Raw genomic sequence first — 26,439 nt, 5'->3', positions numbered from 1 at the left:
GAATACAGAATACTGAATATAGTATTTAGAACATGGAAAGCAGAACACAGAATTAAGAACATAGAATACGGTGTACTGAATATAAAATTAGAATATATAATGCAGAAAACAGAATATAGAATATAGAATACTGAATGCAGTATATAGAATACAGTATATAGAATGAAGAACACACAAAATATAAAATGGAAAAGAAAATATAGAACCCTGAATTTAGAAGATGGAATGCAGAACACAGAATTCACAATATAGAATACAAAATACTGAAGATATAATTTAGAATATATAATTTAGAACACAGATTATAGATTATAGAATATGGAATGCAAAATATAGAATGTAGAATATAGAATGAAGAACACAAAATATAGAATATATAAAAGAAAATATAGAACCCAGAATTTAGAAATGGAATGCAGAACACAGAATTTAGAATATAGAATACAGAATACTGAATATAGTATTTAGAACATATAATGCAGAATACAGAATTTAGAATATAGAATACAGAATGCTGAATATACTATTTAGAACATGGAAAGCAGAACACAGAATTAAGAATATAGAATACGGAATATTGAATATAGAAATTAGAATATTGAATGTATAACACAGATAATAGAATATAGAATACTGAATACAGAATATTGAATACAGAGTATAGAATGTAGAAGACAGAATATAGGATATGGAAAATAGAATACAGAAGCCAGAATTTAGAACTTGGAATGCGGAACACAGAATTTAGATTATACAATACAGAATACTGAATACAGTATTTAGAATATAGAACGCAGAACACAGAATTAAGAATATAGAATACATAATACTGAATAAGAAATTAGAACATGGAATGAAGAATACAGAATTTAGAATATAGATTAGAGAATAATGAATATATAATTTAGCTTATAGAATGTAGATCACAGAATATAGAATATAGAATACCGAATGCAGAATATAGAATGTAGAATATAGAATGAAGAACACAGAATTTAGAAATAGAATAGAGAATATAGAATCCAGAATTTAGAACATGGAATGCAGAACACAGAATATAGAATATAGAATACAGAATACTAAATATAGAATTTAGCAAATAGAATTTAGAACACTGAATAAAGAATATAGCATACTGAATGCAGAATATAGACTTTGGAATATAGAATGAAGAACACAAATAATAGAATATATAAAAGAGAATATAGAAACCAGAATTTAGAAATGGAATGCAGAACACAGAATTTAGTATATAGAATATAGAATAATGAATATAGTATTTAGAACATAGAATGCAGAACATAGAATTAAGAATATAGAATACAGAATACTGAATATAGAATTTAACATATGGAATGCAGAACACAGAATTTAGAATATAGAATACGCAATACAGAATATAGAATATAGAATATAGAATGAAGACCACAAAATATAGAATATATAAAAGAGAAATTAGTACCAAAAATTTTGAGATGGAATGCAGAACAGAGAATTTAGAATATAGAATACAGAATACTGAATATAAAATTTAGAATATAGAAAGTACAGAACAGAATTCAGAATATACAATACAGAATACTGAATATAGTATTTAGAATACAGAATATAGAACACAGAATATAGAATATAGAAACGGAATTCATAATATAGAATGTAGAATATAGAAAGAAGAACACAAGTTATAGAGTATAGATTAGAGAATATAGAAGCCAGAATTTAGAATATGGAATGCAGAACACAGAATATAGAATATAGAATACAGAATACTGAATATAGAATTTAGAATATAGAATGTAGAGCACAGAATATAGAATATAGAATACGGAATGAAGCATATAGTATACAGAATATAGAATGTAGACACAGAATATAGAATATGGAAAACAGAATTCAAAACCAAGAATTTACAAAATAGAATGCAGGACACAGAATTTGGAATATACAATACAGAATATTGTATATAAAATTTAGAATATGGAATGCAGAACACAGAATTTAGAATATAGAATAGAGAATACTGGAGATAGTATATAATATATAGAATGTAGAACCCATAATATAGCATATAGTATACAGACTATAGAATTTAGAATATATAATGAAGAACACACAATATAGAATATAGAATAGAAAATATAGAACCCAGAATTTAGAACATGGAATGCAGAACACAAAATTCACAATATAGAATACAGAATACTGAAGATAGATTTAAGAATATAGATTGTAGAACACAGAATATAGAATATAGAATATGGAATGCAGAATATAGGATGTAGAATATAGAATGAAGAATAGAAAATATAGAATATATAAAAGAAATTATAGAACCCAGAATTTAGAAATGGAATGCAGAACACAGAATTCACAATATAGAATACAGAATACTGAAGATAGAATTTAGAATATAGAATATAGAACACAGAATATAGAATATAGAATATGGTATGCAGATTATAGGATGTAGAATATAGAATGAAGAACAGAAAATATAGAATATATAAAAGAAAATATAGAACACAGAATTTAGAAATGGAATGCAGAACACAGAATTTAGAATATAGAATACAGAATACTGAATATAGAATATAGAACATATAATGCAGAACACATAATTTAGAATATAGAATACAGAATACTGAATATAGAAATTAGAATATACAATGTAGGATACAGCATATAGTATATAGAATACGGAATACAGTATATTGAATATAGAATATAGAATGAATAAAACAAAATATAGAATATAGATTAGAGAATATAGAAGCCAGAATTTAGAACATGGAATGCATAACACAGAATTTAGAATATTGAATACAGAATATTGAATATAGAATTTAGAAAACAGAATATAGAACACAGAATATAGAATATAGAAAATGAATGCAGAATATAAAATGTAGGATATAGAACGAAGAACACGAAATATTGAATATATAAAAAAGGATATAAAATCTAGAAATTATTAATGGAATGCCAAACACAGAATTTAGAATATAGAATACGGAATACTGAATATAGAATTTAGAATATATAATTCAGAACACAGAATATAGAATATAGAATACTGAATGCAGAATATAGAATACAGTATATAGAATGAAGAACACACAAAATAAAATATAGAATAGAAAATTTAGAATCCAGAATTTAGAACATGGAATGCATAATACAGAATTTTGAATATAGAATACAGATTACTGAATATAGTATTTAGAATACAGAACGCAGAACACAGAATTAAGAATATAGTATACATAATACTGAATAAGAAATTAGAACATGGAATGAAGAACACAGAATTTAGAATATAGATTAGAGAATACTGAATATAGAATTTAGCTTATAGAATGTAGAAAACAGAATATAGAATATAGAATACGCAATGCAGAATATAGAATGTAGAATATAGAATGAGAACACACAATATAGAATATAGAAAAGAAAATATAGAACCCAGAATGTAGAACATGGAATGCAGAACACAGAATTCACAATATGGAATACAGAATTCTGAAGATAGTATTTAGAATATAGAATGTAGAACACAGAATATAGAATATAGAATATGGAATGCAGAATATAGAATGTAGAATATAGAATGAAGAACAGAAAACGTAGAATATATAAAAGAAAACATAGAACCCAGAATTTAGAAATGGAATGCAGAACACAGAATTTAGAATATAGAATACAGAATACTGAATATAGAATTTAGAACATATAATGCAGAACACATAATTTAGAATATAGAATACAGAATACTGAATATAGAATTTAGAATATATAATACAGAATACTGAATATAGAATTTAGAATATACAATGTTGGATACAGCATATAGTATATAGAATACGGAATACAGTATATTTTATGTAGTATATAGAATGAATAACACAAAATATAGGATATACATTAGAGAATATAGAAGCCAGAATTTAGAAGATGAAATGCAAAGGATTTAGAATATTGAATACAGAATACTGAATATAGAATTTAGAATATAGAATGTAGAACATAAAATAGAGAATATATAAAAGAGAATGTAGAACGTAGAAATTAGTAATGAAATGCAGAACACAGAATTTAGAATACAGAATACTGAATATAGTATTTAGAACATGGAATGCAGAACACAGAATATAGTATATAGAATAAAGAATACTGAATAAAGGATTTAGAATATAGAATGTAGAACATAGAATATAGAGTATAGAAAATAGAATATAGAAGCCAGAATTTAGAACATGGAATGCAGAACACAGAATTTAGAATATTGAATACAGAATACTGAATATAGGATTTACAATACAGAATATAGAACACAGAATATAGAATATAGAAAATGAATTCAGAATATAGAATTTTGAATATAGAATGTAGAACACAGAATTAAGAATATAGAATACATAATACTGAATATAGAACTTTGAATATAGAATGTAGAACACAGAATTCAGAATATAGAATACAGAATACTGAATATAGTATTTAGAACATGGAAAGCAGAACACAGAATTAAGATCATAGAATACGGTTTACTGAATATAAAATTAGAATATATAATGCAGAACACAGAATATAGAATATAGAATACTGAATGCAGTATATAGAATACAGTATATAGAATGAAGAACACACAATATATAAAATGGAATAGAAAATATAGAACCCTGAATTTAGAACATGGAATGCAGAACACAGAATTCACAATATAGAATACAGAATACTGAAGATAGAATTTAGAATAAATAATTTAGAACACAGATTATAGAATATAGAATATGGAAAGCAAAATATAGAATGTAGAATATAGAATGAAGAACACAATATATAGAATATATAAAAGAAAATATAGAACCCAGAATTTAGAAATGGAATGCAGAACACAGAATTTAGAATATAGAATACAGAATAATGAATATAGAATTTAGAATATATAATGCAGAATACAGAATTTAGAATATAGAATACAGAATGCTGAATATAGTATTTAGAACATGGAAAGCAGAACACAGAATTAAGAATATAGAATACGGAATACTGAATATAGAAATTAGAATATTGAATGTATAACACAGATACTAGAATATAGAAAACTGAATACAGAATATTGAATACAGAGTATAGAATGTAGAAGACAGAATATAGAATATGGAAAATAGAATACAGAAGCCAGAATTTAGAACATGGAATGCAGAACACAGAATTTAGATTATAGAATACAGAATACTGAATACAGAATTTAGAATATAGAACGCAGAACACAGAATTAAGAATATAGAATACATAATACTGAATAAGAAATTAGAACATGGAATGAAGAATACAGAATTTAGAATATAGATTAGAGAATACTGAATATAGAATTTAGCTTATAGAATGTAGATCACAGAATATAGAATATAGAATACCGAATGCAGAATATAGAATGTAGAATACAGAATGAATAACACAGAATTTAGAAATAGAATAGAGAATATAGAATCCAGAATTTAGATCAAGGAATGTAGAATACATAATTTAGAATATAAAATACGGAATATTAAATATAGAATTTAGAACACTGAATAAAGGATATAGAATACGGAAAGCAGAATATAGACTTCAGAATATAGAATGAAGAACACAAATAATAGAATATATAAAAGAGAATATAGAACCCAGAATTTAGAAATGGAATGCAGAACACAGAATTTAGTATATAGAATATAGAATACTGAATATAGTTCTTAGTATATAGAACGTAGAACACAGAATATAGAATAAAGAATACGAAATGCAGAATATAGAATACAGAATACGGATTAAAGAATTTAGAACATATAATGCAGAACACATAATTTAGAATATAGAATACAAAATACTCAATATAGAATTTAGAATATACAATGTATGATACAGCATATAGTATATAGAATACGGAATGCAGTATATAGAATATAGAATATAGAATGAATAACACAAAATATAGAATATATGTAAGAGAATATAGAAGCCAGAATTTAGAACATGGAATGCAGAACACAGAATTTAGAATACTGAATACAGAATACTGAATATAGAATTTAGAATACAGAATATAGATCAAAGAATATAGAATATACAAAATGAATGCAGAATATAGAATGTGGGATATAGAATGTAGAACAAAAAATATTGAATATATAAAAAATTATATAAAACTTAGAATTTAGTAATGGAATGCCGAACACAGAATTTAGAATATAGAATACGGAATACTGAATATAGAATTTAGAATATGTAATGCAGAACACAGAATATAGGATATAGAATACTGAATGCAGAATATAGAATACAGTATATAGAATGAAGAACACACAATATAGAATATAGAATAGAAAATATAGAACCCTGAATTTAGAACATGAAATGCAGAACACAGAATTCACAATATAGAATAAAGAATACTGAATATAGAATTTAGAATATAGAATTTAGAAAACAGATTATAGAATATAGAATATGGAATTCAAAATATAGAATGTAGAATATAGAAAGAAGAACACAAAATATAGAATATATAAAAGAAAATATAGAACCCAGAATTTAGAAATGGAATGCAGAACACAGAATTTAGAATATAGAATACAGAATACTGAATATAGAATTTAGAACATATAATGCATAACACAGAATTTAGAAAATAGAATACAGAATGCTGAATATATTATTTAGAACATGGAAAGCAGAACACAGAATTAAGAATATAGAATACGGAATAATGAATATAGAAATTACAATATTGATTGTGTAACACAGATTACAGAATATAGAATACGGAATGCAAAATATTGAATACAGAGTATAGAATGTAGAAGACAGAATATAGAATATGGAGTAGAGAATACAGAAACCAGAATTTAGAACATGGAATGCAGAACACAGAATTTAGATTATAGAATACAGAATACTGAATATAGTATTTAGAATATAGAACGCAGAACACAGAATTAAGAATATAGAATACATAATACTGAATAAGAAAATAGAACATGGAATGAAGAACACAGAATTTAGAATATAGATTAGAGAATACTGAATATAGAATTTCGCATATAGAATGAAGAACACACAATGTAGAATATAGAATAGAAAATATAGAATCCAGAATTTAGAACATGGAATGCAGAATACAGAATTTAGAATAGAGAATACATAATACTGAAAATAGTATTTAGAATATAGAACGCAGAACACAGAATTAAGAATATAGAATACATAATACTGAATTAGAAATTTGAACATAGAATGAAGGACACAGAATTTAGAATATAGATTAGAGAATACTGAATATAGAATTTAGCATATAGAATGTAGAACACAGAATAAAGAATATAGAATACGGAATGCAGAATTTAGAATGTAGAATATAGAATGAAGAACATAGAATATAGAGTTAGAAAAGAGAATATAGAATCCAAAATTTATACAATGGAATGCATAATACAGAATATAGAATATAGAATACAGAATACTATATATAGGATTTAGAAAATAGAATTTAGAACACTGAATATAGAATATAGCATACGGAATGCAGAATATAGACTTTGGAATATAGAAGGAAGAACACAAATATTAGAATATATAAAAGAGAATATAGAAACCAGAATTTAGAAATAGAATGCAGAACACAGAATTTAGTATATAGAATATAGAATACTGAATATAGTATTTAGAACATAGAATGCAGTACACAGAATTAAGAATCTAGAATACAGAATACTGAATATAGAATTTAGCATATGGAATGCAGAAGAGAGAATTTAGAATATAGAATACACAATACAGAATATAGAATATAGAATATAGAATGAAGACCACAAAATATAGAATATATAAAAGAGAAAATAGTACCAAAAATTTTGAGATGGAATGCAGAACAGAGAATTTAGAATATAGAATACAGAATACTGAATATAGAATTTAGAATATAGAAAGTACAGCACAGAATTCAGAATATACAATACAGAATACTGAATATAGTATTTAGAATACAGAATATAGAACACAGAATATAGAATATAGAAACGGAATTCATAATATAGAATGTAGAATATAGAATGAAGAACACAAGTTATAGATTATAGATTAGAGAATATAGAAGCCAGAATTTAGAATATGGAATGTAGAACACAGAATTTAGAATATAGAATACAGAACACTGAATATAGAATTTAGAATATAGAATGTAGAGCACAGAATAAAGAATATAGAATACGGAATGAAGAATATAGTATACAGAATATAGAATGTAGACACAGAATATTGAATATGGAAAACAGAATACAAAACCAAGAATTTAGAAAATAGAATGCAGAACACAGAATTTGGAATATAGAATATAGAATACTGTATATAAAATTTAGAATATGGAATGCAGAATACAGAATTTAGAATATAGAATAGAGAATACTGGAGATAGTATATAATATATAGAATGTAGAACCCATAATATAAAATATAGAAAACGGAATACAGAATATAGAATGTAGAATATATAATGAAGGACACACAATATAGAATATTGAATAGAAAATATGGAACCCAGAATTTAGAACATGGAATGCAGAACACAGAATTCACAATATAGAATACAGAATACTGAAGATAGAATTTAGAATATAGAATGTAGAACACAGAATATAGAATATAGAATATGGAATGCAGAATATAGGATGTAGAATATAGAATGAAGAACAGAAAATATAGAATATATTAAAGAAAATATTCAACACAGAATTTAGAAATGGAATGCAGAACACAGAATTCAGAATATAGAATACAGAATACTGAATATAGAATTTAGAACATATAATGCATAACACAGAATTTAGAAAATAGAATACAGAATACTGAATATAGTATTTAGAATATAGAACGCAAAACACAGAATTAAGAATATAGAATACATAATACTGAATAAGAAATTAGAACATGGAATGAAGAACACAGAATTTAGAATATAGATTAGAGAATACTGAATATAGAATTTCGCATATATAATGCAGAACACAGAATATAGAATATAGAATACTGAATGCAGAATATAGAATACAGTATATAGAATGAAGAACACACAATATAGAATATAGAATAGAAAATATAGAATCCAGAATTTAGAACATGGAATGCAGAATACAGAATTTAGTATATAGAATACAGAATACTGAATATAGAATTTAGAACATAGAATGAAGAACACAGAATTAAGAATATAGAATACTGAATACTGAATGTAGAATTTAGAATATGGAATGTAGAACACAGAATTTGAATATAGAATACGCAATGCAGAATACAGAATGTAGAATATAGAATGAATAACACAAAATGTAGAATATATAAAAGAGAAAATAGTACCCACAATTTTGAGATGGAATGCAGAACAGAGAATTTAGAATATAGAATACAAAATACTGAATATAGAATTTAGAATATACAGAGTAGACCACAGTATTCAGAATATACAATACAGAATACTGAATACAGTATTTAGAATACAGAATATAGAACACAGAATATAGAATATAGAAACAGAATTCATAATATAGAATGTAGAGTATAGAATGAATAACACAAAATGTAGAATATATAAAAGAGAAAATAGTACCCACAAATTTGAGATGGAATGCAGAACAGAGAATTTAGAATATAGAATACAAAATACTGAATATAGAATATAGAATATAGAAAGTAGACAACAGAATTCAGAATATACAATACAGAATACTGAATACAGTATTTAGAATACAGAATATAGAACACAGAATTTAGAATATAGAAACAGAATTCATAATATAGAATGTAGAATATAGAATGAAGAACACAAAATATAGACAATAGATTAGAGAATATAGAAGCCAGAATTTAGAATATGGAATGCAGAACACAGAATTTAGAATATAGAATTCAGAATACTGTACATAGAATTTAGAATATAGAATGTACAGCACAGAATATAGAATGTAGATTACGGAAAGAAAAATTTATTATACAGAATATAGAATGTAGAACACAGAATATAGAATATGGAAAACAGAATACAAAACCAAGAATTAAGAAAATATAATGCAGAACAGAGAATTTGGAATATAGAATACAGAATACTGTATATAACATTTAGAACATGGAATGCAGAACAGAATTTAGAATATAGAATATAGAATACTGGAGATAGTATTTAGAATATAGAATGTAGAACCCATAATATAGAATATAGAGAACGGAATACAAAATAAAGAATGTAGAATATAGAATGAAGAACACACAATATATAATATATAGAATAGAAAATATAGAACCCAGAAATTAGAACATGGAATGCAGAACACAGAATTCAAAATATAGAATACAGAATACTGAAGATAGTTTTTAGAATATAGAATGCAGAATACAGAATATAGAATATAGAATATGGAATGCAGAATATAGAATGTAGAATATAGAATGAAGAACAGAAACTACAGAATATATAAAAGAAAATAAAGAACCCAGAATTTAGAAATGGAATGCAGAACACAGAATTTAGAATATAGAATACAGAATACTGAATATAGAATTTAGAACATATAATGTAGAACACATAATTTAGAATATAGAATACAGAATACTGAATATAGAATTTAGAATATATAATACATAATACTGAATATAGAATTTAGAATATACAATGTAGGATACAGCATATAGTCTATAGAATACGGAATACAGTATATTGTATGTAGAATATAGAATGAATAACACAAAATATAGGATATACATTAGAGAATATAGAAGCCAGAATTTAGAAGATGAAATGCAGACAAAGAATTTAGAATATTGAATACAGAATACTGAATGTAAAATGTAGAACACAAAATAGAGAATATATAAGAGAGAATATAGAACATAGAAATTTGTAATGAAATGCAGAACACAGAATTTAGAATACAGAATACTGAATATAGTATTTAGAACATGGAATGCAGAACACAGAATATAGTATATAAAATAAAGAATACTGAATAAAGGATTTAGAATATAGAATGTAGAACATAGAATATAGAGTATAGAAAATAGAATATAGAAGCCAGAATTTAGAACATGGAATGCAGAACACAGAATTTAGAATATTAAATACAGAATACTGAATATAGAATTTACAATACAGAATATAGAACACAGAATATAGAATATAGAAAATGAATTCAGAATATAGAATTTAGAATATAGAATGTAGAACACAAAATATAAAATATATCAAAGAGTATATAGAACACAGAATTTAGTAATGGAATGCCGAAGACAGAATTTAGTATACAGAATATGGAATACTGAATATAGAATTTAGAATATACAATGTAGAACACACAATATAGAATATAGAATACAGAATGAAGAATATATTATGTAGAATATAGAATGAATTACAGCCAATATAGGATATAGAATAGAGAATATTGAAACCAGAAATTAGAACATGGAATGCAGAACACAGAATTTAGAATATAGAATACAGAATACTGAATATAGAATTTCGCATATAGAATGTAGAACACAGAATATAGAATATAGAATACGGAGTGCAGAATATAGAATGTAGAATATAGAATGAAGAACACAAAATATAGAGTATAGATTAGAGAATATAGAAGCCAGAATTTACAATATGGAATGCAGAACACAGAATTTAGAATATAGAATACAGAATACTGAATATAGACTTTAGAATATAGAATGTAGAGCACAGAATATAGAATATAGTATACGGAATGAGAAATAAAATATACAGAATATAGAATGTAGAACACAGAATATAGAATATGGAAAACAGAATACAAAACCAAGAATTTAGAAAATACAATGCAGAACACAGAATTTGGAATACACAATACAGAATACTGTATATAAAATTTAGAATATGGAATGCAGAACATAGAATTTAGAATATAGAATAGAGAATACTGGAGATAGTATATAATATATAGAATGTAGAACCCATAATATAGAATATTGAAAACGGAATACAGAATATAGAATGTTGAATATATAATGAAGAACACACAGTATAGAATATAGAATAGAAAATATAGAACCTAGAATTTAGACCATGGAATGCAGAACACAGAATAAGGAATATAGAATACGGAATACTGAATATAGAAATTACAATATTGAATGTATAACACAGATTACAGAATATCGAATACGGAATGCAGAATATTGAATACAGAGTATAGAATGTAGAAGACAGAATATAGAATATGGAAAATAGAATACAGAAGCCAGAATTACAACATGGAATGCAGAACATAGAATTAAGTTTATAGAATACAGAATACTGAATATAGTATTTAGAATATAGAACGCAGAACACAGAATTAAGAATATAGAATACATAATACTGAATTAGAAATTAGAACATGGAATGAAGGACACAGAATTTAGAATATACATTAGAGAATACTGAATATAGAATTTAGCATATAGATTGTAGAACACAGAATAAAGAATATAGAATACGGAATGCAGAATATAGAATGTAGAATATAGAATGAAGAACACAGAATATAGAGTTAGAAAAGAGAATATAGAATCCAAAATTTAGAACATGGAATGCAGAATACAGAATATAGGATATAGAATACAGAATACTATATATAGAATTTAGCAAATAGAATTTAGAACACTGAATATAGAATATAGCATACGGAATGCAGAATATAGACTTTGGAATATAGAAGGAAGAACACAAATATTAGAATATATAAAAGAGAATATAGAAACCAGAATTTAGAAATAGAATGCAGAACACAGAATTTAGTATATAGAATATAGAATACTGAATATAGTATTTAGAACATAGAATGCAGTACACAGAATTAAGAATATAGAATACACAACACTGAATATAGAATTTAGCATATGGAATGCAGAACAGAGAATTTAGAATATAGAATACACAATACAGAATATAGAATATAGAATGAAGACCACAAAATATAGAATATATAAAAGAGAAAATAGTACCAAAAATTTTGAGATGGAATGCAGAACAGAGAATTTAGAATATAGAATACAGAATACTGAATATAGAATTTAGAACATATAATGCAGAACACATAATTTAGAATATAGAGTACATAATACTGAATATAGAATTTAGAATATATAATACAGAATACTGAATATAGAATTTAGAATATACAATGTAGGATACAGCATATAGTATATAGAATACGGAATACAGTATATTGTATGTAGAATATAGAATGAATAACACAAAATATAGGATATACATTAGAGAATATAGAAGCCAGAATTTTGAAGATGAAATGCAGACAAAGAATTTAGAATATTGAATACAGAATACTGAATATAGAATTTAGAATATAGAATGTAGAACACAAAATAGAGAATATATAAAAGAGAATATAGAACATAGAAATTAGTAATGAAATGCAGAACACAGAATTTAGAATACAGAATACTGAATATAGTATTTAGAACACGGAATGCAGAACACAGAATATAGTACATAGAATAAAGAATACTTAATAAAGGATTTAGAATATAGAATGTAGAACATAGAATATAGAGTATAGAGAATAGAATATAGAAGCCAGAATTTAGAACATGGAATGCAGAACACAGAATTTAGAATATTGAATAGAGAATACTGAATATAGAATTTACAACACAGAATATAGAACACAGAATATAGAATATAGAAAATGAATTCGGAATATAGAATTTAGAATATAGAATGAAGAACACAAAATATAAAATATATAAAAGAGTATATAGAACACAGAATTTAGTAATGGAATGCCGAAGACAGAATTTAGTATACAGAATATGGAATACTGAATATAGAATTTAGAATATACAATGTAGAACACACAATATAGAATATAGAATACAGAATGAAGAATATATTATGTAGAATATAGAATGAATTACAGCCAATATAGGATATAGAATAGAGAATATTGAAACCAGAAATTAGAACATGGAATGCAGAACACAGAATTTAGAATATAGAATACAGAATACTGAATATAAAATTTAGAATATACAATGTAGAACAACGAATATAGATTGTGGAATACGGAATGCATAATAAAGTATTTGGAATATAAAATGAAGAACACAATATATAGAATATATAAAAGAGAATATAGAACCCTGAATTAAGAAATGGAATGCTGAACAGAGAATTTAATATATTGAATACAGAATTCTGAATATAGAATTTAGAATATAGAATGTAGAACACAGAATATAGAATATGGAAAACAGAATACAGAAACCAGAATTTAGAACAAGGAATGCAGAATTCATAATTTAGAATATAGAATACACAATAATGAATATAGAACTTAGAACATTGAAGGCAGAACTCAGAATTTAGAATATGGTATACAGAATACTGAAAATAGAATTTAGAACATGGAATGCAGAACACAGAATTTACAATATAGAAAGCAGAATACTGAATATAGAATTTTGAATATAGAATGTAGAACACAGAATTCAGAATATAGAATACATAATACTGAATATAGAATTTGAATATAGAATGTAGAACACAGAATTCAGATTCTAGAATACAGAATACTGAATATAGTGTTTAGAACATGGAAAGCAGAACACAGAATTAAGAACATAGAATACGGTGTACTGAATATAAAATTAGAATATATAATGCAGAAAACAGAATATAGAATATAGAATACTGAATGCAGTATATAGAATACAGTATATAGAATGAAGAACACACAATATATAAAATGGAATAGAAAATATAGAACCCTGAATTTAGAACATGGAATGCAGAACACAGAATTCACAATATAGAATACAGAATACTGAAGATAGAATTTAGAATACAGAATTTAGAACACAGATTATAGAATATAGAATATGGAACGCAAAATAAAGAATGAAGAATATAGAATGAAGAACACAAAATATAGAATATATAAAAGAAAATATAGAACCCAGAATTTAGAAATGGAATGCAGAACACAGAATTTAGAATATAGAATACAGAATACTGAATATAGAATTTAGAACATATAATGCAGAATACAGAATTTAGAATATAGAATACAGAATGCTGAATATAGTATTTAGAACATGGAAAGCAGAACACAGAATTAAGAATATAGAATACAGAATACTGAATATAGAAATTAGAATATTGAATATATATCACAGATAATAGATTATAGAATACTGAATACAGAATATTGAATACAGAGTATAGAATTTAGAAGACAGAATATAGAATATGGAAAATAGAATACAGAAGACAGAATTTAGAACATGGAATGCAGAACACAGAATTTGAATATAGAATACGCAATGCAGAATATAGAATGTAGAATATAGAATGAATAACACAAAATGTAGAATATATAAATGAGAAAATAGTACCCACAAATTTGAGATGGAATGCAGAACAGAGAATTTAGAATATAGAATAAAAAATACTGAATATAGAATTTAGAATATAGAAAGTAGACCACAGAATTCAGAATATACAATACAGAATAATGAATACAGTATTTAGAATACAGAATATAGAACACAGAATACAGAATATAGAAACAGAATTCATAATATACAATGCAGAATATAGAATGAAGAACACAAAATATAGAAAATAGATTAGAGAATATAGAAGACAGAATTTAGAATATGGAATGCAGAACACAGAAATTAGAATAAAGAATTCAGAATACTGAATATAGAGTTTTGAATATAGAATGTAGAACACAGAGTTCAGAATATAGAATACAGAATACTGAATATAGTATTTAGAACATGGAAAGCAGAACACAGAATTAAGAACATAGAATACGGTGTACTGAATATAAAATTAGAATATATAATGCAGAAAACAGAATATAGAATATAGAATACTGAATGCAGTATATAGAATACAGTATATAGAATGAAGAACACACAAAATATAAAATGGAAAAGAAAATATAGAACCCTGAATTTAGAAGATGGAATGCAGAACACAGAATTCACAATATAGAATACAAAATACTGAAGATATAATTTAGAATATATAATTTAGAACACAGATTATAGATTATAGAATATGGAATGCAAAATATAGAATGTAGAATATAGAATGAAGAACACAAAATATAGAATATATAAAAGAAAATATAGAACCCAGAATTTAGAAATGGAATGCAGAACACAGAATTTAGAATATAGAATACAGAATACTGAATATAGTATTTAGAACATATAATGCAGAATACAGAATTTAGAATATAGAATACAGAATGCTGAATATACTATTTAGAACATGGAAAGCAGAACACAGAATTAAGAATATAGAATACGGAATATTGAATATAGAAATTAGAATATTGAATGTATAACACAGATAATAGAATATAGAATACTGAATACAGAATATTGAATACAGAGTATAGAATGTAGAAGACAGAATATAGGATATGGAAAATAGAATACAGAAGCCAGAATTTAGAACTTGGAATGCGGAACACAGAATTTAGATTATACAATACAGAATACTGAATACAGTATTTAGAATATAGAACGCAGAACACAGAATTAAGAATATAGAATACATAATACTGAATAAGAAATTAGAACATGGAATGAAGAATACAGAATTTAGAATATAGATTAGAGAATAATGAATATATAATTTAGCTTATAGAATGTAGATCACAGAATATAGAATATAGAATACCGAATGCAGAATATAGAATGTAGAATATAGAATGAAGAACACAGAATTTAGAAATAGAATAGAGAATATAGAATCCAGAATTTAGAACATGGAATGCAGAACACAGAATATAGAATATAGAATACAGAATACTAAATATAGAATTTAGCAAATAGAATTTAGAACACTGAATAAAGAATTTAGCATACTGAATGCAGAATATAGACTTTGGAATATAGAATGAAGAACACAAATAATAGAATATATAAAAGAGAATATAGAAACCAGAATTTAGAAATGGAATGCAGAACACAGAATTTAGTATATAGAATATAGAATAATGAATATAGTATTTAGAACATAGAATGCAGAACATAGAATTAAGAATATAGAATACAGAATACTGAATATAGAATTTAACATATGGAATGCAGAACACAGAATTTAGAATATAGAATACGCAATACAGAATATAGAATATAGAATATAGAATGAAGACCACAAAATATAGAATATATAAAAGAGAAATTAGTACCAAAAATTTTGAGATGGAATGCAGAACAGAGAATTTAGAATATAGAATACAGAATACTGAATATAAAATTTAGAATATAGAAAGTACAGAACAGAATTCAGAATATACAATACAGAATACTGAATATAGTATTTAGAATACAGAATATAGAACACAGAATATAGAATATAGAAACGGAATTCATAATATAGAATGTAGAATATAGAAAGAAGAACACAAGTTATAGAGTATAGATTAGAGAATATAGAAGCCAGAATTTAGAATATGGAATGCAGAACACAGAATATAGAATATAGAATACAGAATACTGAATATAGAATTTAGAATATAGAATGTAGAGCACAGAATATAGAATATAGAATACGGAATGAAGCATATAGTATACAGAATATAGAATGTAGACACAGAATATAGAATATGGAAAACAGAATTCAAAACCAAGAATTTACAAAATAGAATGCAGGACACAGAATTTGGAATATACAATACAGAATATTGTATATAAAATTTAGAATATGGAATGCAGAACACAGAATTTAGAATATAGAATAGAGAATACTGGAGATAGTATATAATATATAGAATGTAGAACCCATAATATAGCATATAGTATACAGACTATAGAATTTAGAATATATAATGAAGAACACACAATATAGAATATAGAATAGAAAATATAGAACCCAGAATTTAGAACATGGAATGCAGAACACAAAATTCACAATATAGAATACAGAATACTGAAGATAGATTTAAGAATATAGATTGTAGAACACAGAATATAGAATATAGAATATGGAATGCAGAATATAGGATGTAGAATATAGAATGAAGAATAGAAAATATAGAATATATAAAAGAAATTATAGAACCCAGAATTTAGAAATGGAATGCAGAACACAGAATTCACAATATAGAATACAGAATACTGAAGATAGAATTTAGAATATAGAATATAGAACACAGAATATAGAATATAGAATATGGTATGCAGATTATAGGATGTAGAATATAGAATGAAGAACAGAAAATATAGAATATATAAAAGAAAATATAGAACACAGAATTTAGAAATGGAATGCAGAACACAGAATTTAGAATATAGAATACAGAATACTGAATATAGAATATAGAACATATAATGCAGAACACATAATTTAGAATATAGAATACAGAATACTGAATATAGAAATTAGAATATACAATGTAGGATACAGCATATAGTATATAGAATACGGAATACAGTATATTGAATATAGAATATAGAATGAATAAAACAAAATATAGAATATAGATTAGAGAATATAGAAGCCAGAATTTAGAACATGGAATGCATAACACAGAATTTAGAATATTGAATACAGAATATTGAATATAGAATTTAGAATACAGAATATAGAACACAGAATATAGAATATAGAAAATGAATGCAGAATATAAAATGTAGGATATAGAACGAAGAACACGAAATATTGAATATATAAAAAAGGATATAAAATCTAGAAATTATTAATGGAATGCCAAACACAGAATTTAGAATATAGAATACGGAATACTGAATATAGAATTTAGAATATATAATTCAGAACACAGAATATAGAATATAGAATACTGAATGCAGAATATAGAATACAGTATATAGAATGAAGAACACACAAAATAAAATATAGAATAGAAAATTTAGAATCCAGAATTTAGAACATGGAATGCATAATACAGAATTTTGAATATAGAATACAGATTACTGAATATAGTATTTAGAATACAGAACGCAGAACACAGAATTAAGAATATAGTATACATAATACTGAATAAGAAATTAGAACATGGAATGAAGAACACAGAATTTAGAATATAGATTAGAGAATACTGAATATAGAATTTAGCTTATAGAATGTAGAAAACAGAATATAGAATATAGAATACGCAATGCAGAATATAGAATGTAGAATATAGAATGAGAACACACAATATAGAATATAGAAAAGAAAATATAGAACCCAGAATGTAGAACATGGAATGCAGAACACAGAATTCACAATATGGAATACAGAATTCTGAAGATAGTATTTAGAATATAGAATGTAGAACACAGAATATAGAATATAGAATATGGAATGCAGAATATAGAATGTAGAATATAGAATGAAGAACAGAAAACGTAGAATATATAAAAGAAAACATAGAACCCAGAATTTAGAAATGGAATGCAGAACACAGAATTTAGAATATAGAATACAGAATACTGAATATAGAATTTAGAACATATAATGCAGAACACATAATTTAGAATATAGAATACAGAATACTGAATATAGAATTTAGAATATATAATACAGAATACTGAATATAGAATTTAGAATATACAATGTTGGATACAGCATATAGTATATAGAATACGGAATACAGTATATTTTATGTAGTATATAGAATGAATAACACAAAATATAGGATATACATTAGAGAATATAGAAGCCAGAATTTAGAAGATGAAATGCAAAGGATTTAGAATATTGAATACAGAATACTGAATATAGAATTTAGAATATAGAATGTAGAACATAAAATAGAGAATATATAAAAGAGAATGTAGAACGTAGAAATTAGTAATGAAATGCAGAACACAGAATTTAGAATACAGAATACTGAATATAGTATTTAGAACATGGAATGCAGAACACAGAATATAGTATATAGAATAAAGAATACTGAATAAAGGATTTAGAATATAGAATGTAGAACATAGAATATAGAGTATAGAAAATAGAATATAGAAGCCAGAATTTAGAACATGGAATGCAGAACACAGAATTTAGAATATTGAATACAGAATACTGAATATAGGATTTACAATACAGAATATAGAACACAGAATATAGAATATAGAAAATGAATTCAGAATATAGAATTTTGAATATAGAATGTAGAACACAGAATTAAGAATATAGAATACATAATACTGAATATAGAACTTTGAATATAGAATGTAGAACACAGAATTCAGAATATAGAATACAGAATACTGAATATAGTATTTAGAACATGGAAAGCAGAACACAGAATTAAGATCATAGAATACGGTTTACTGAATATAAAATTAGAATATATAATGCAGAACACAGAATATAGAATATAGAATACTGAATGCAGTATATAGAATACAGTATATAGAATGAAGAACACACAATATATAAAATGGAATAGAAAATATAGAACCCTGAATTTAGAACATGGAATGCAGAACACAGAATTCACAATATAGAATACAGAATACTGAAGATATAATTTAGAATATATAATTTAGAACACAGATTATAGATTATAGAATATGGAATACAAAATATAGAATGTAGAATATAGAATGAAGAACACAAAATATAGAATATATAAAAGAAAATATAGAACCCAGAATTTAGAAATGGAATGCAGAACACAGAATTTAGAATATAGAATACAGAATACTGAATATAGTATTTAGAACATATAATGCAGAATACAGAATTTAGAATATAGAATACAGAATGCTGAATATAGTATTTAGAACATGGAAAGCAGAACACAGAATTAAGAATATAGAATACGGAATACTGAATATAGAAATTAGAATATTGAATGTATAACACAGATAATAGAATATAGAATACTGAATACAGAATATTGAATACAGAGTATAGAATGTAGAAGACAGAATATAGGATATGGAAAATAGAATACAGAAGCCAGAATTTAGAACATGGAATGCAGAACACAGAATTTAGATTATAGAATACAGAATACTGAATACAGTATTTAGAATATAGAACGCAGAACACAGAATTAAGAATATAGAATACATAATACTGAATAAGAAATTAGAACATGGAATGAAGAATACAGAATTTAGAATATAGATTAGAGAATACTGAATATAGAATTTAGCTTATAGAATGTAGATCACAGAATATAGAATATAGAATACCGAATGCAGAATATAGAATTTAGAATATAGAATGAAGAACACAGAATTTAGAAATAGAATAGAGAATATAGAATCCAGAATTTAGATCATGGAATGTAGAATACATAATTTAGAATATAAAATACGGAATACTAAATATAGAAATTAGCATATAGAATTTAGAACACTGAATATAGAATATAGAACACGGAAAGCAGAATATAGACTTTAGAATATAGAATGAAGAACACAAATAATAGAATATATAAAAGAGAATATAGAACCCAGAATTTAGAAAAGGAATGCAGAACACAGAATTTAGTATATAGAATATAGAATACTGAATATAGGTCTAAGTATATAGAACGTAGAACACAGAATATAGAATATAGAATACGAAATGCAGAATATAGAATACAGAATACGGATTATAGAATTTAGAATATATAATGCAGAACACATAATTTAGAATATAGAATAAAACATACTGAATATAGCATTCAGAATATACAATGTAGGATACAGCATATAGTATATAGAATACGGAATGCAGTATATTGAATGTAGAATATAGAATGAATAACACAAAATATAGAATATAGATAAGAGAATATAGAAGCCAGAATTTAGAACATGGAATGCAGAACACAGAATTTAGAATATTGAATACAGAATACTGAATATAGGATTTAGAATACAGAATATAGAACACAGAATATAGAATATAGAAAATGAATGCAGAATATAGAATGTAGGATATCGAATGAAGAACACAAAATATTGAATATATAAATAAGGATATAAAACATAGAATTTAGTAATGGAATGCGGAACACAGAATTTAGAATATAGAATACGGAATACTGAATATAGAATTTAGAATATATAATGCAGAACACAGAATATAGAATATAGAATACTGAATGCATAATATAGAATACAATATATAGAATGAAGAACACACAATATAGAATATAGAATAGAAAATATAGAACCCTGAATTTAGAACATGGAATGCAGAACACAGAATTCACAATATAGAATAAAGAACTCTGAATATAGAATTTAGAATATAGAATTTAGAACACAGCTTATAGAATAAAGAATATGGAATGCAAAATATAGAATGTAGAATATAGAATGAAGAACACAAAATAGAATATATAGAAGAAAATATAGAACCCAGAAATTAGAAATGGAATGCAGAACACAGAATTGAGAATATAGAATACAGAATACTGAATATAGAATTTAGAACATATAATGCATAACACAGAATTTAGAAAATAGAATACAGAATGCTGAATATATTATTTAGAACATGGAAAGCAGAACACAGAATTAAGAATATAGAATACGGAATAATGAATATAGAAATTAGAATATTGAATGTGTAACACAGATTACAGAATATAGAATACGGAATGCAGGATATTGAATACAGAGTATAGAATGTAGAAGACAGAATATAGAATATGGAATAGAGAATACAGAAACCAGAATTTAGAACATGGAATGCAGAACACAGAATTTAGATTATAGAATACAGAATACTGAATATAGTATTTAGAATATAGAACGCAGAACACAGAATTAAGAATATAGAATACATAATACTGAATAAGAAATTAGAACATGGAATGAAGAACACAGAATTTAGAATATTGATTAGAGAATACTGAATATAGAATTTAGCATATAGAATGTAGAACACAGAATATAGAATATAGAATACGGAATGCAGAATATAGAATGTAGAGTATAGAATGAAGAACACAAAATATAGAGTATAGATTCGAGAATATAGAAGCCAGAATTTATAATATGGAATGCAGAACACAGAATTTAGAATATAGAATACAGAATACTGAATATAGAATTTAACATATGGAATGCAGAACACAGGATTTAGAATATAGAATACGCAATACAGAATATAGAATATAGAATATAGAATGAAGACCACAAAATATAGAATATATAAAAGAGAAAAAAGTACCAAAAATTTTGAGATGGAATGCAGAACAGAGAATTTAGAATATAGAATACAGAATACTGAATATAGAATTTAGAATATAGAAAGTACAGCACAGAATTCAGAATATACAATACAGAATACTGAATATAGTATTTAGAATACAGAATATAGAACACAGAATATAGAATATAGAAACGGAATTCATAATATAGAATGTAGAATATAGAATGAAGAACACAAGATATAGAGTATAGATTAGAGAATATAGAAGCCAGAATTTAGAATATGGAATGCAGAACACAGAATTTAGAATATAGAATACAGAATACTGAATATAGAATTTAGAATATAGAATGTAGAGCACAGAAAATAGAATATAGAATACGGAATGAAGGATATAGTATACAGAATATAGAATTTAGACACAGAATATAGAATATGGAAAATAGAATACAAAATCAAGAATTTAGAAAATAGAATGCAGAACACAGAATTTGGAATATACAATACAGAATATTGTATATAAAATTTAGAATATGAAATGCAGAACACAGAATTTAGAATATAGAATGTAGAGCACAGAATATTGAATATAGAATACGGAATGAAGAATATAGTATACAGAATAAAGAATGTAGACACAGAATATAGAATATTGAAAACATAATACAAAACCAAGAATTTAGGAAATAGAATGCAAAACACAGAATTTGGAATATACAATACAGAATACTGTATATAAAATTTAGAATATGGAATGCAGAACACAGAATTTAAAATATAGAATAGAGAATACTGGAGATAGTATATAATATATAGAATGTAGAACCCATAATATAGAATATTGGAAACGGAATACAGAATATAGAATGTAGAATATATAATGAAGAACACACAATATAGAATATAGAATAGAAAATATAGAACCTAGAATTTAGAACATGGAAAGCAGAACACAGAAATAGGAATATAGTATACGGAATACTGAATATAGAAATTACAATATTGAATGTATAACACAGATTACAGAATATAGAATACGGAATATAGAATATTGAATACAGAGTATAGAATGTAGAAGACAGAATATAGAATATGGAAAATAGAATACAGAAGCCAGAATTACAACATGGAATGCAGAATACAGAATTTAGAATAGAGAATAAAGAATACTGAATATAGTATTTAGAATATAGAACGCAGAACACAGAATTAAGAATGTAGAATTCATAATACTGAATTAGAAATTAAAACTTGGAATGAAGAACACAGAATTTAGAATATAGATTAGAGAATACTGAATATAGAATTTAGCATATAGAATGTAGAACACAGAATAAAGAATATAGAATACGGAATGCAGAATATAGAATGTAGAATATAGAATGAAGAACACAGAATATAGAGTTAGAAAAGAGAATATAGAATCCAGAATTTAGAACATGGAATGCAGAATACAGAATATAGAATATAGAATACAAAATACTAAATATAGAATTTAGCAAATAGAATTTAGAACACTGAATATAGAATATAGCATACGGAATGCAGAATATAGACTTTGGAATATAGAATGAAGAACACAAATAATAGAATATATAAAAGAGAGTATAGAAACCAGAATTTAGAAATAGAATGCAGAACACAGAATTTAGAATATAGAATATAGAATACTGAATATAGTATTTAGAACATAGAATGCAGAACACAGAATTAAGAATATAGAATACAGAATACTGAATATAGAATTTAACATATGGAATGCAGAACACAGAATTTAGAATATAGAATAGGCAATACAGAATATAGAATAAAGAATATAGAATGAAGACCACAAAATATAGAATATATAAAAGAGAAAATAGTACCAAAAATTTTGAGATGGAATGCAGAAGAGAGAATTTAGAATATAGAATACAGAATACTGAATATAAAATTTAGAATATAGAAAGTACAGCACAGAATTCAGAATATACAATACAGAATACTGAATATAGTATTTAGAATACAGAATATAGAACACAGAATAGAGAATATAGAAACGGAATTCATAATATAGAATGTAGAATATAGAATGAAGAACACAAGTTATAGAGTATAGATTAGAGAATATAGAAGCCAGAATTTAGAATATGGAATGCAGAACACAGAATTTAGAATATAGATTACAGAATACTGAATATAGAATTTAGAATATAGAATGTAGAGCACAGAATATAGAATATAGTATACGGATTGAAGGGTATAGTATACAGAATATAGAATGTAGACACAGAATATAGATTATGGAAAACAGAATTCAAAACCAAGAATTTAGAAAATGGAATGCAGAACACAGAATTTGGAATATACAATACAGAATATTGTATATAAAATTTAGAATATGGAATGCAGAACACAGAATTTAGAATATAGAATAGAGAATACTGGAGATAGTATATAATATATAGAATGTAGAACCCATAATATAGAATATGGAATACAGACTATAGAATTTAGAATATATAATGAAGAACACACAATATAGAATATAGAATAGACAATATAGAACCCAGAATTTAGAACATGGAATGCAGAACACAAAATTCACAATATAGAATACAGAATACTGAAGATAGAATTTAGAATATAGAATGTAGAACACAGAATATAGAATATAGAATATGGAATGCAGAATATAGGATGTAGAATATAGAATGAAGGACAGAAAATATAGAATATATAAAAGAAAATATAGAACACAGAATTTAGAAATGGAATGCAGAACACAGAATTTAGAATATAGAATACAGAATACTGAATATAGAATTTTGAACATATAATTCAGAACACATAATTTAGAATATATAATACAGAATACTGAATATAGAAATTAGAATATACAATGTATGATAGAGCATATAGTATATAGAATACGGAATACAGTATATTGAATGTAGAATATAGAAAGAATAACACAAAATATAGAATATAGGTTAGAGAATACAGAAGCCAGAATTTAGAACATGGAATGCAGAACACAGAATTTAGAATATAGAATACAGAACACTGAATATAGAATTTAGAATATAGAATGTAGAGCACAGAATATAGAATATATAATACGGAATGAAGAATATAGTATACAGAATATAGAATGTAGACACAGAATATTGAATATGGAAAACAGAATACAAAACCAAGAATTTAGAAAATAGAATGCAGAACAGAGAATTTGGAATATAGAATACAGAATACTGTATATAACATTT

Source organism: Vicugna pacos, unplaced genomic scaffold (assembly GCF_048564905.1).
Source record: "Vicugna pacos unplaced genomic scaffold, VicPac4 scaffold_20, whole genome shotgun sequence".
Taxonomy (NCBI): domain Eukaryota; kingdom Metazoa; phylum Chordata; class Mammalia; order Artiodactyla; family Camelidae; genus Vicugna; species Vicugna pacos.
The sequence above is the reverse complement of the archived record's forward strand: the minus strand, read 5'-3'. Positions refer to the sequence as shown.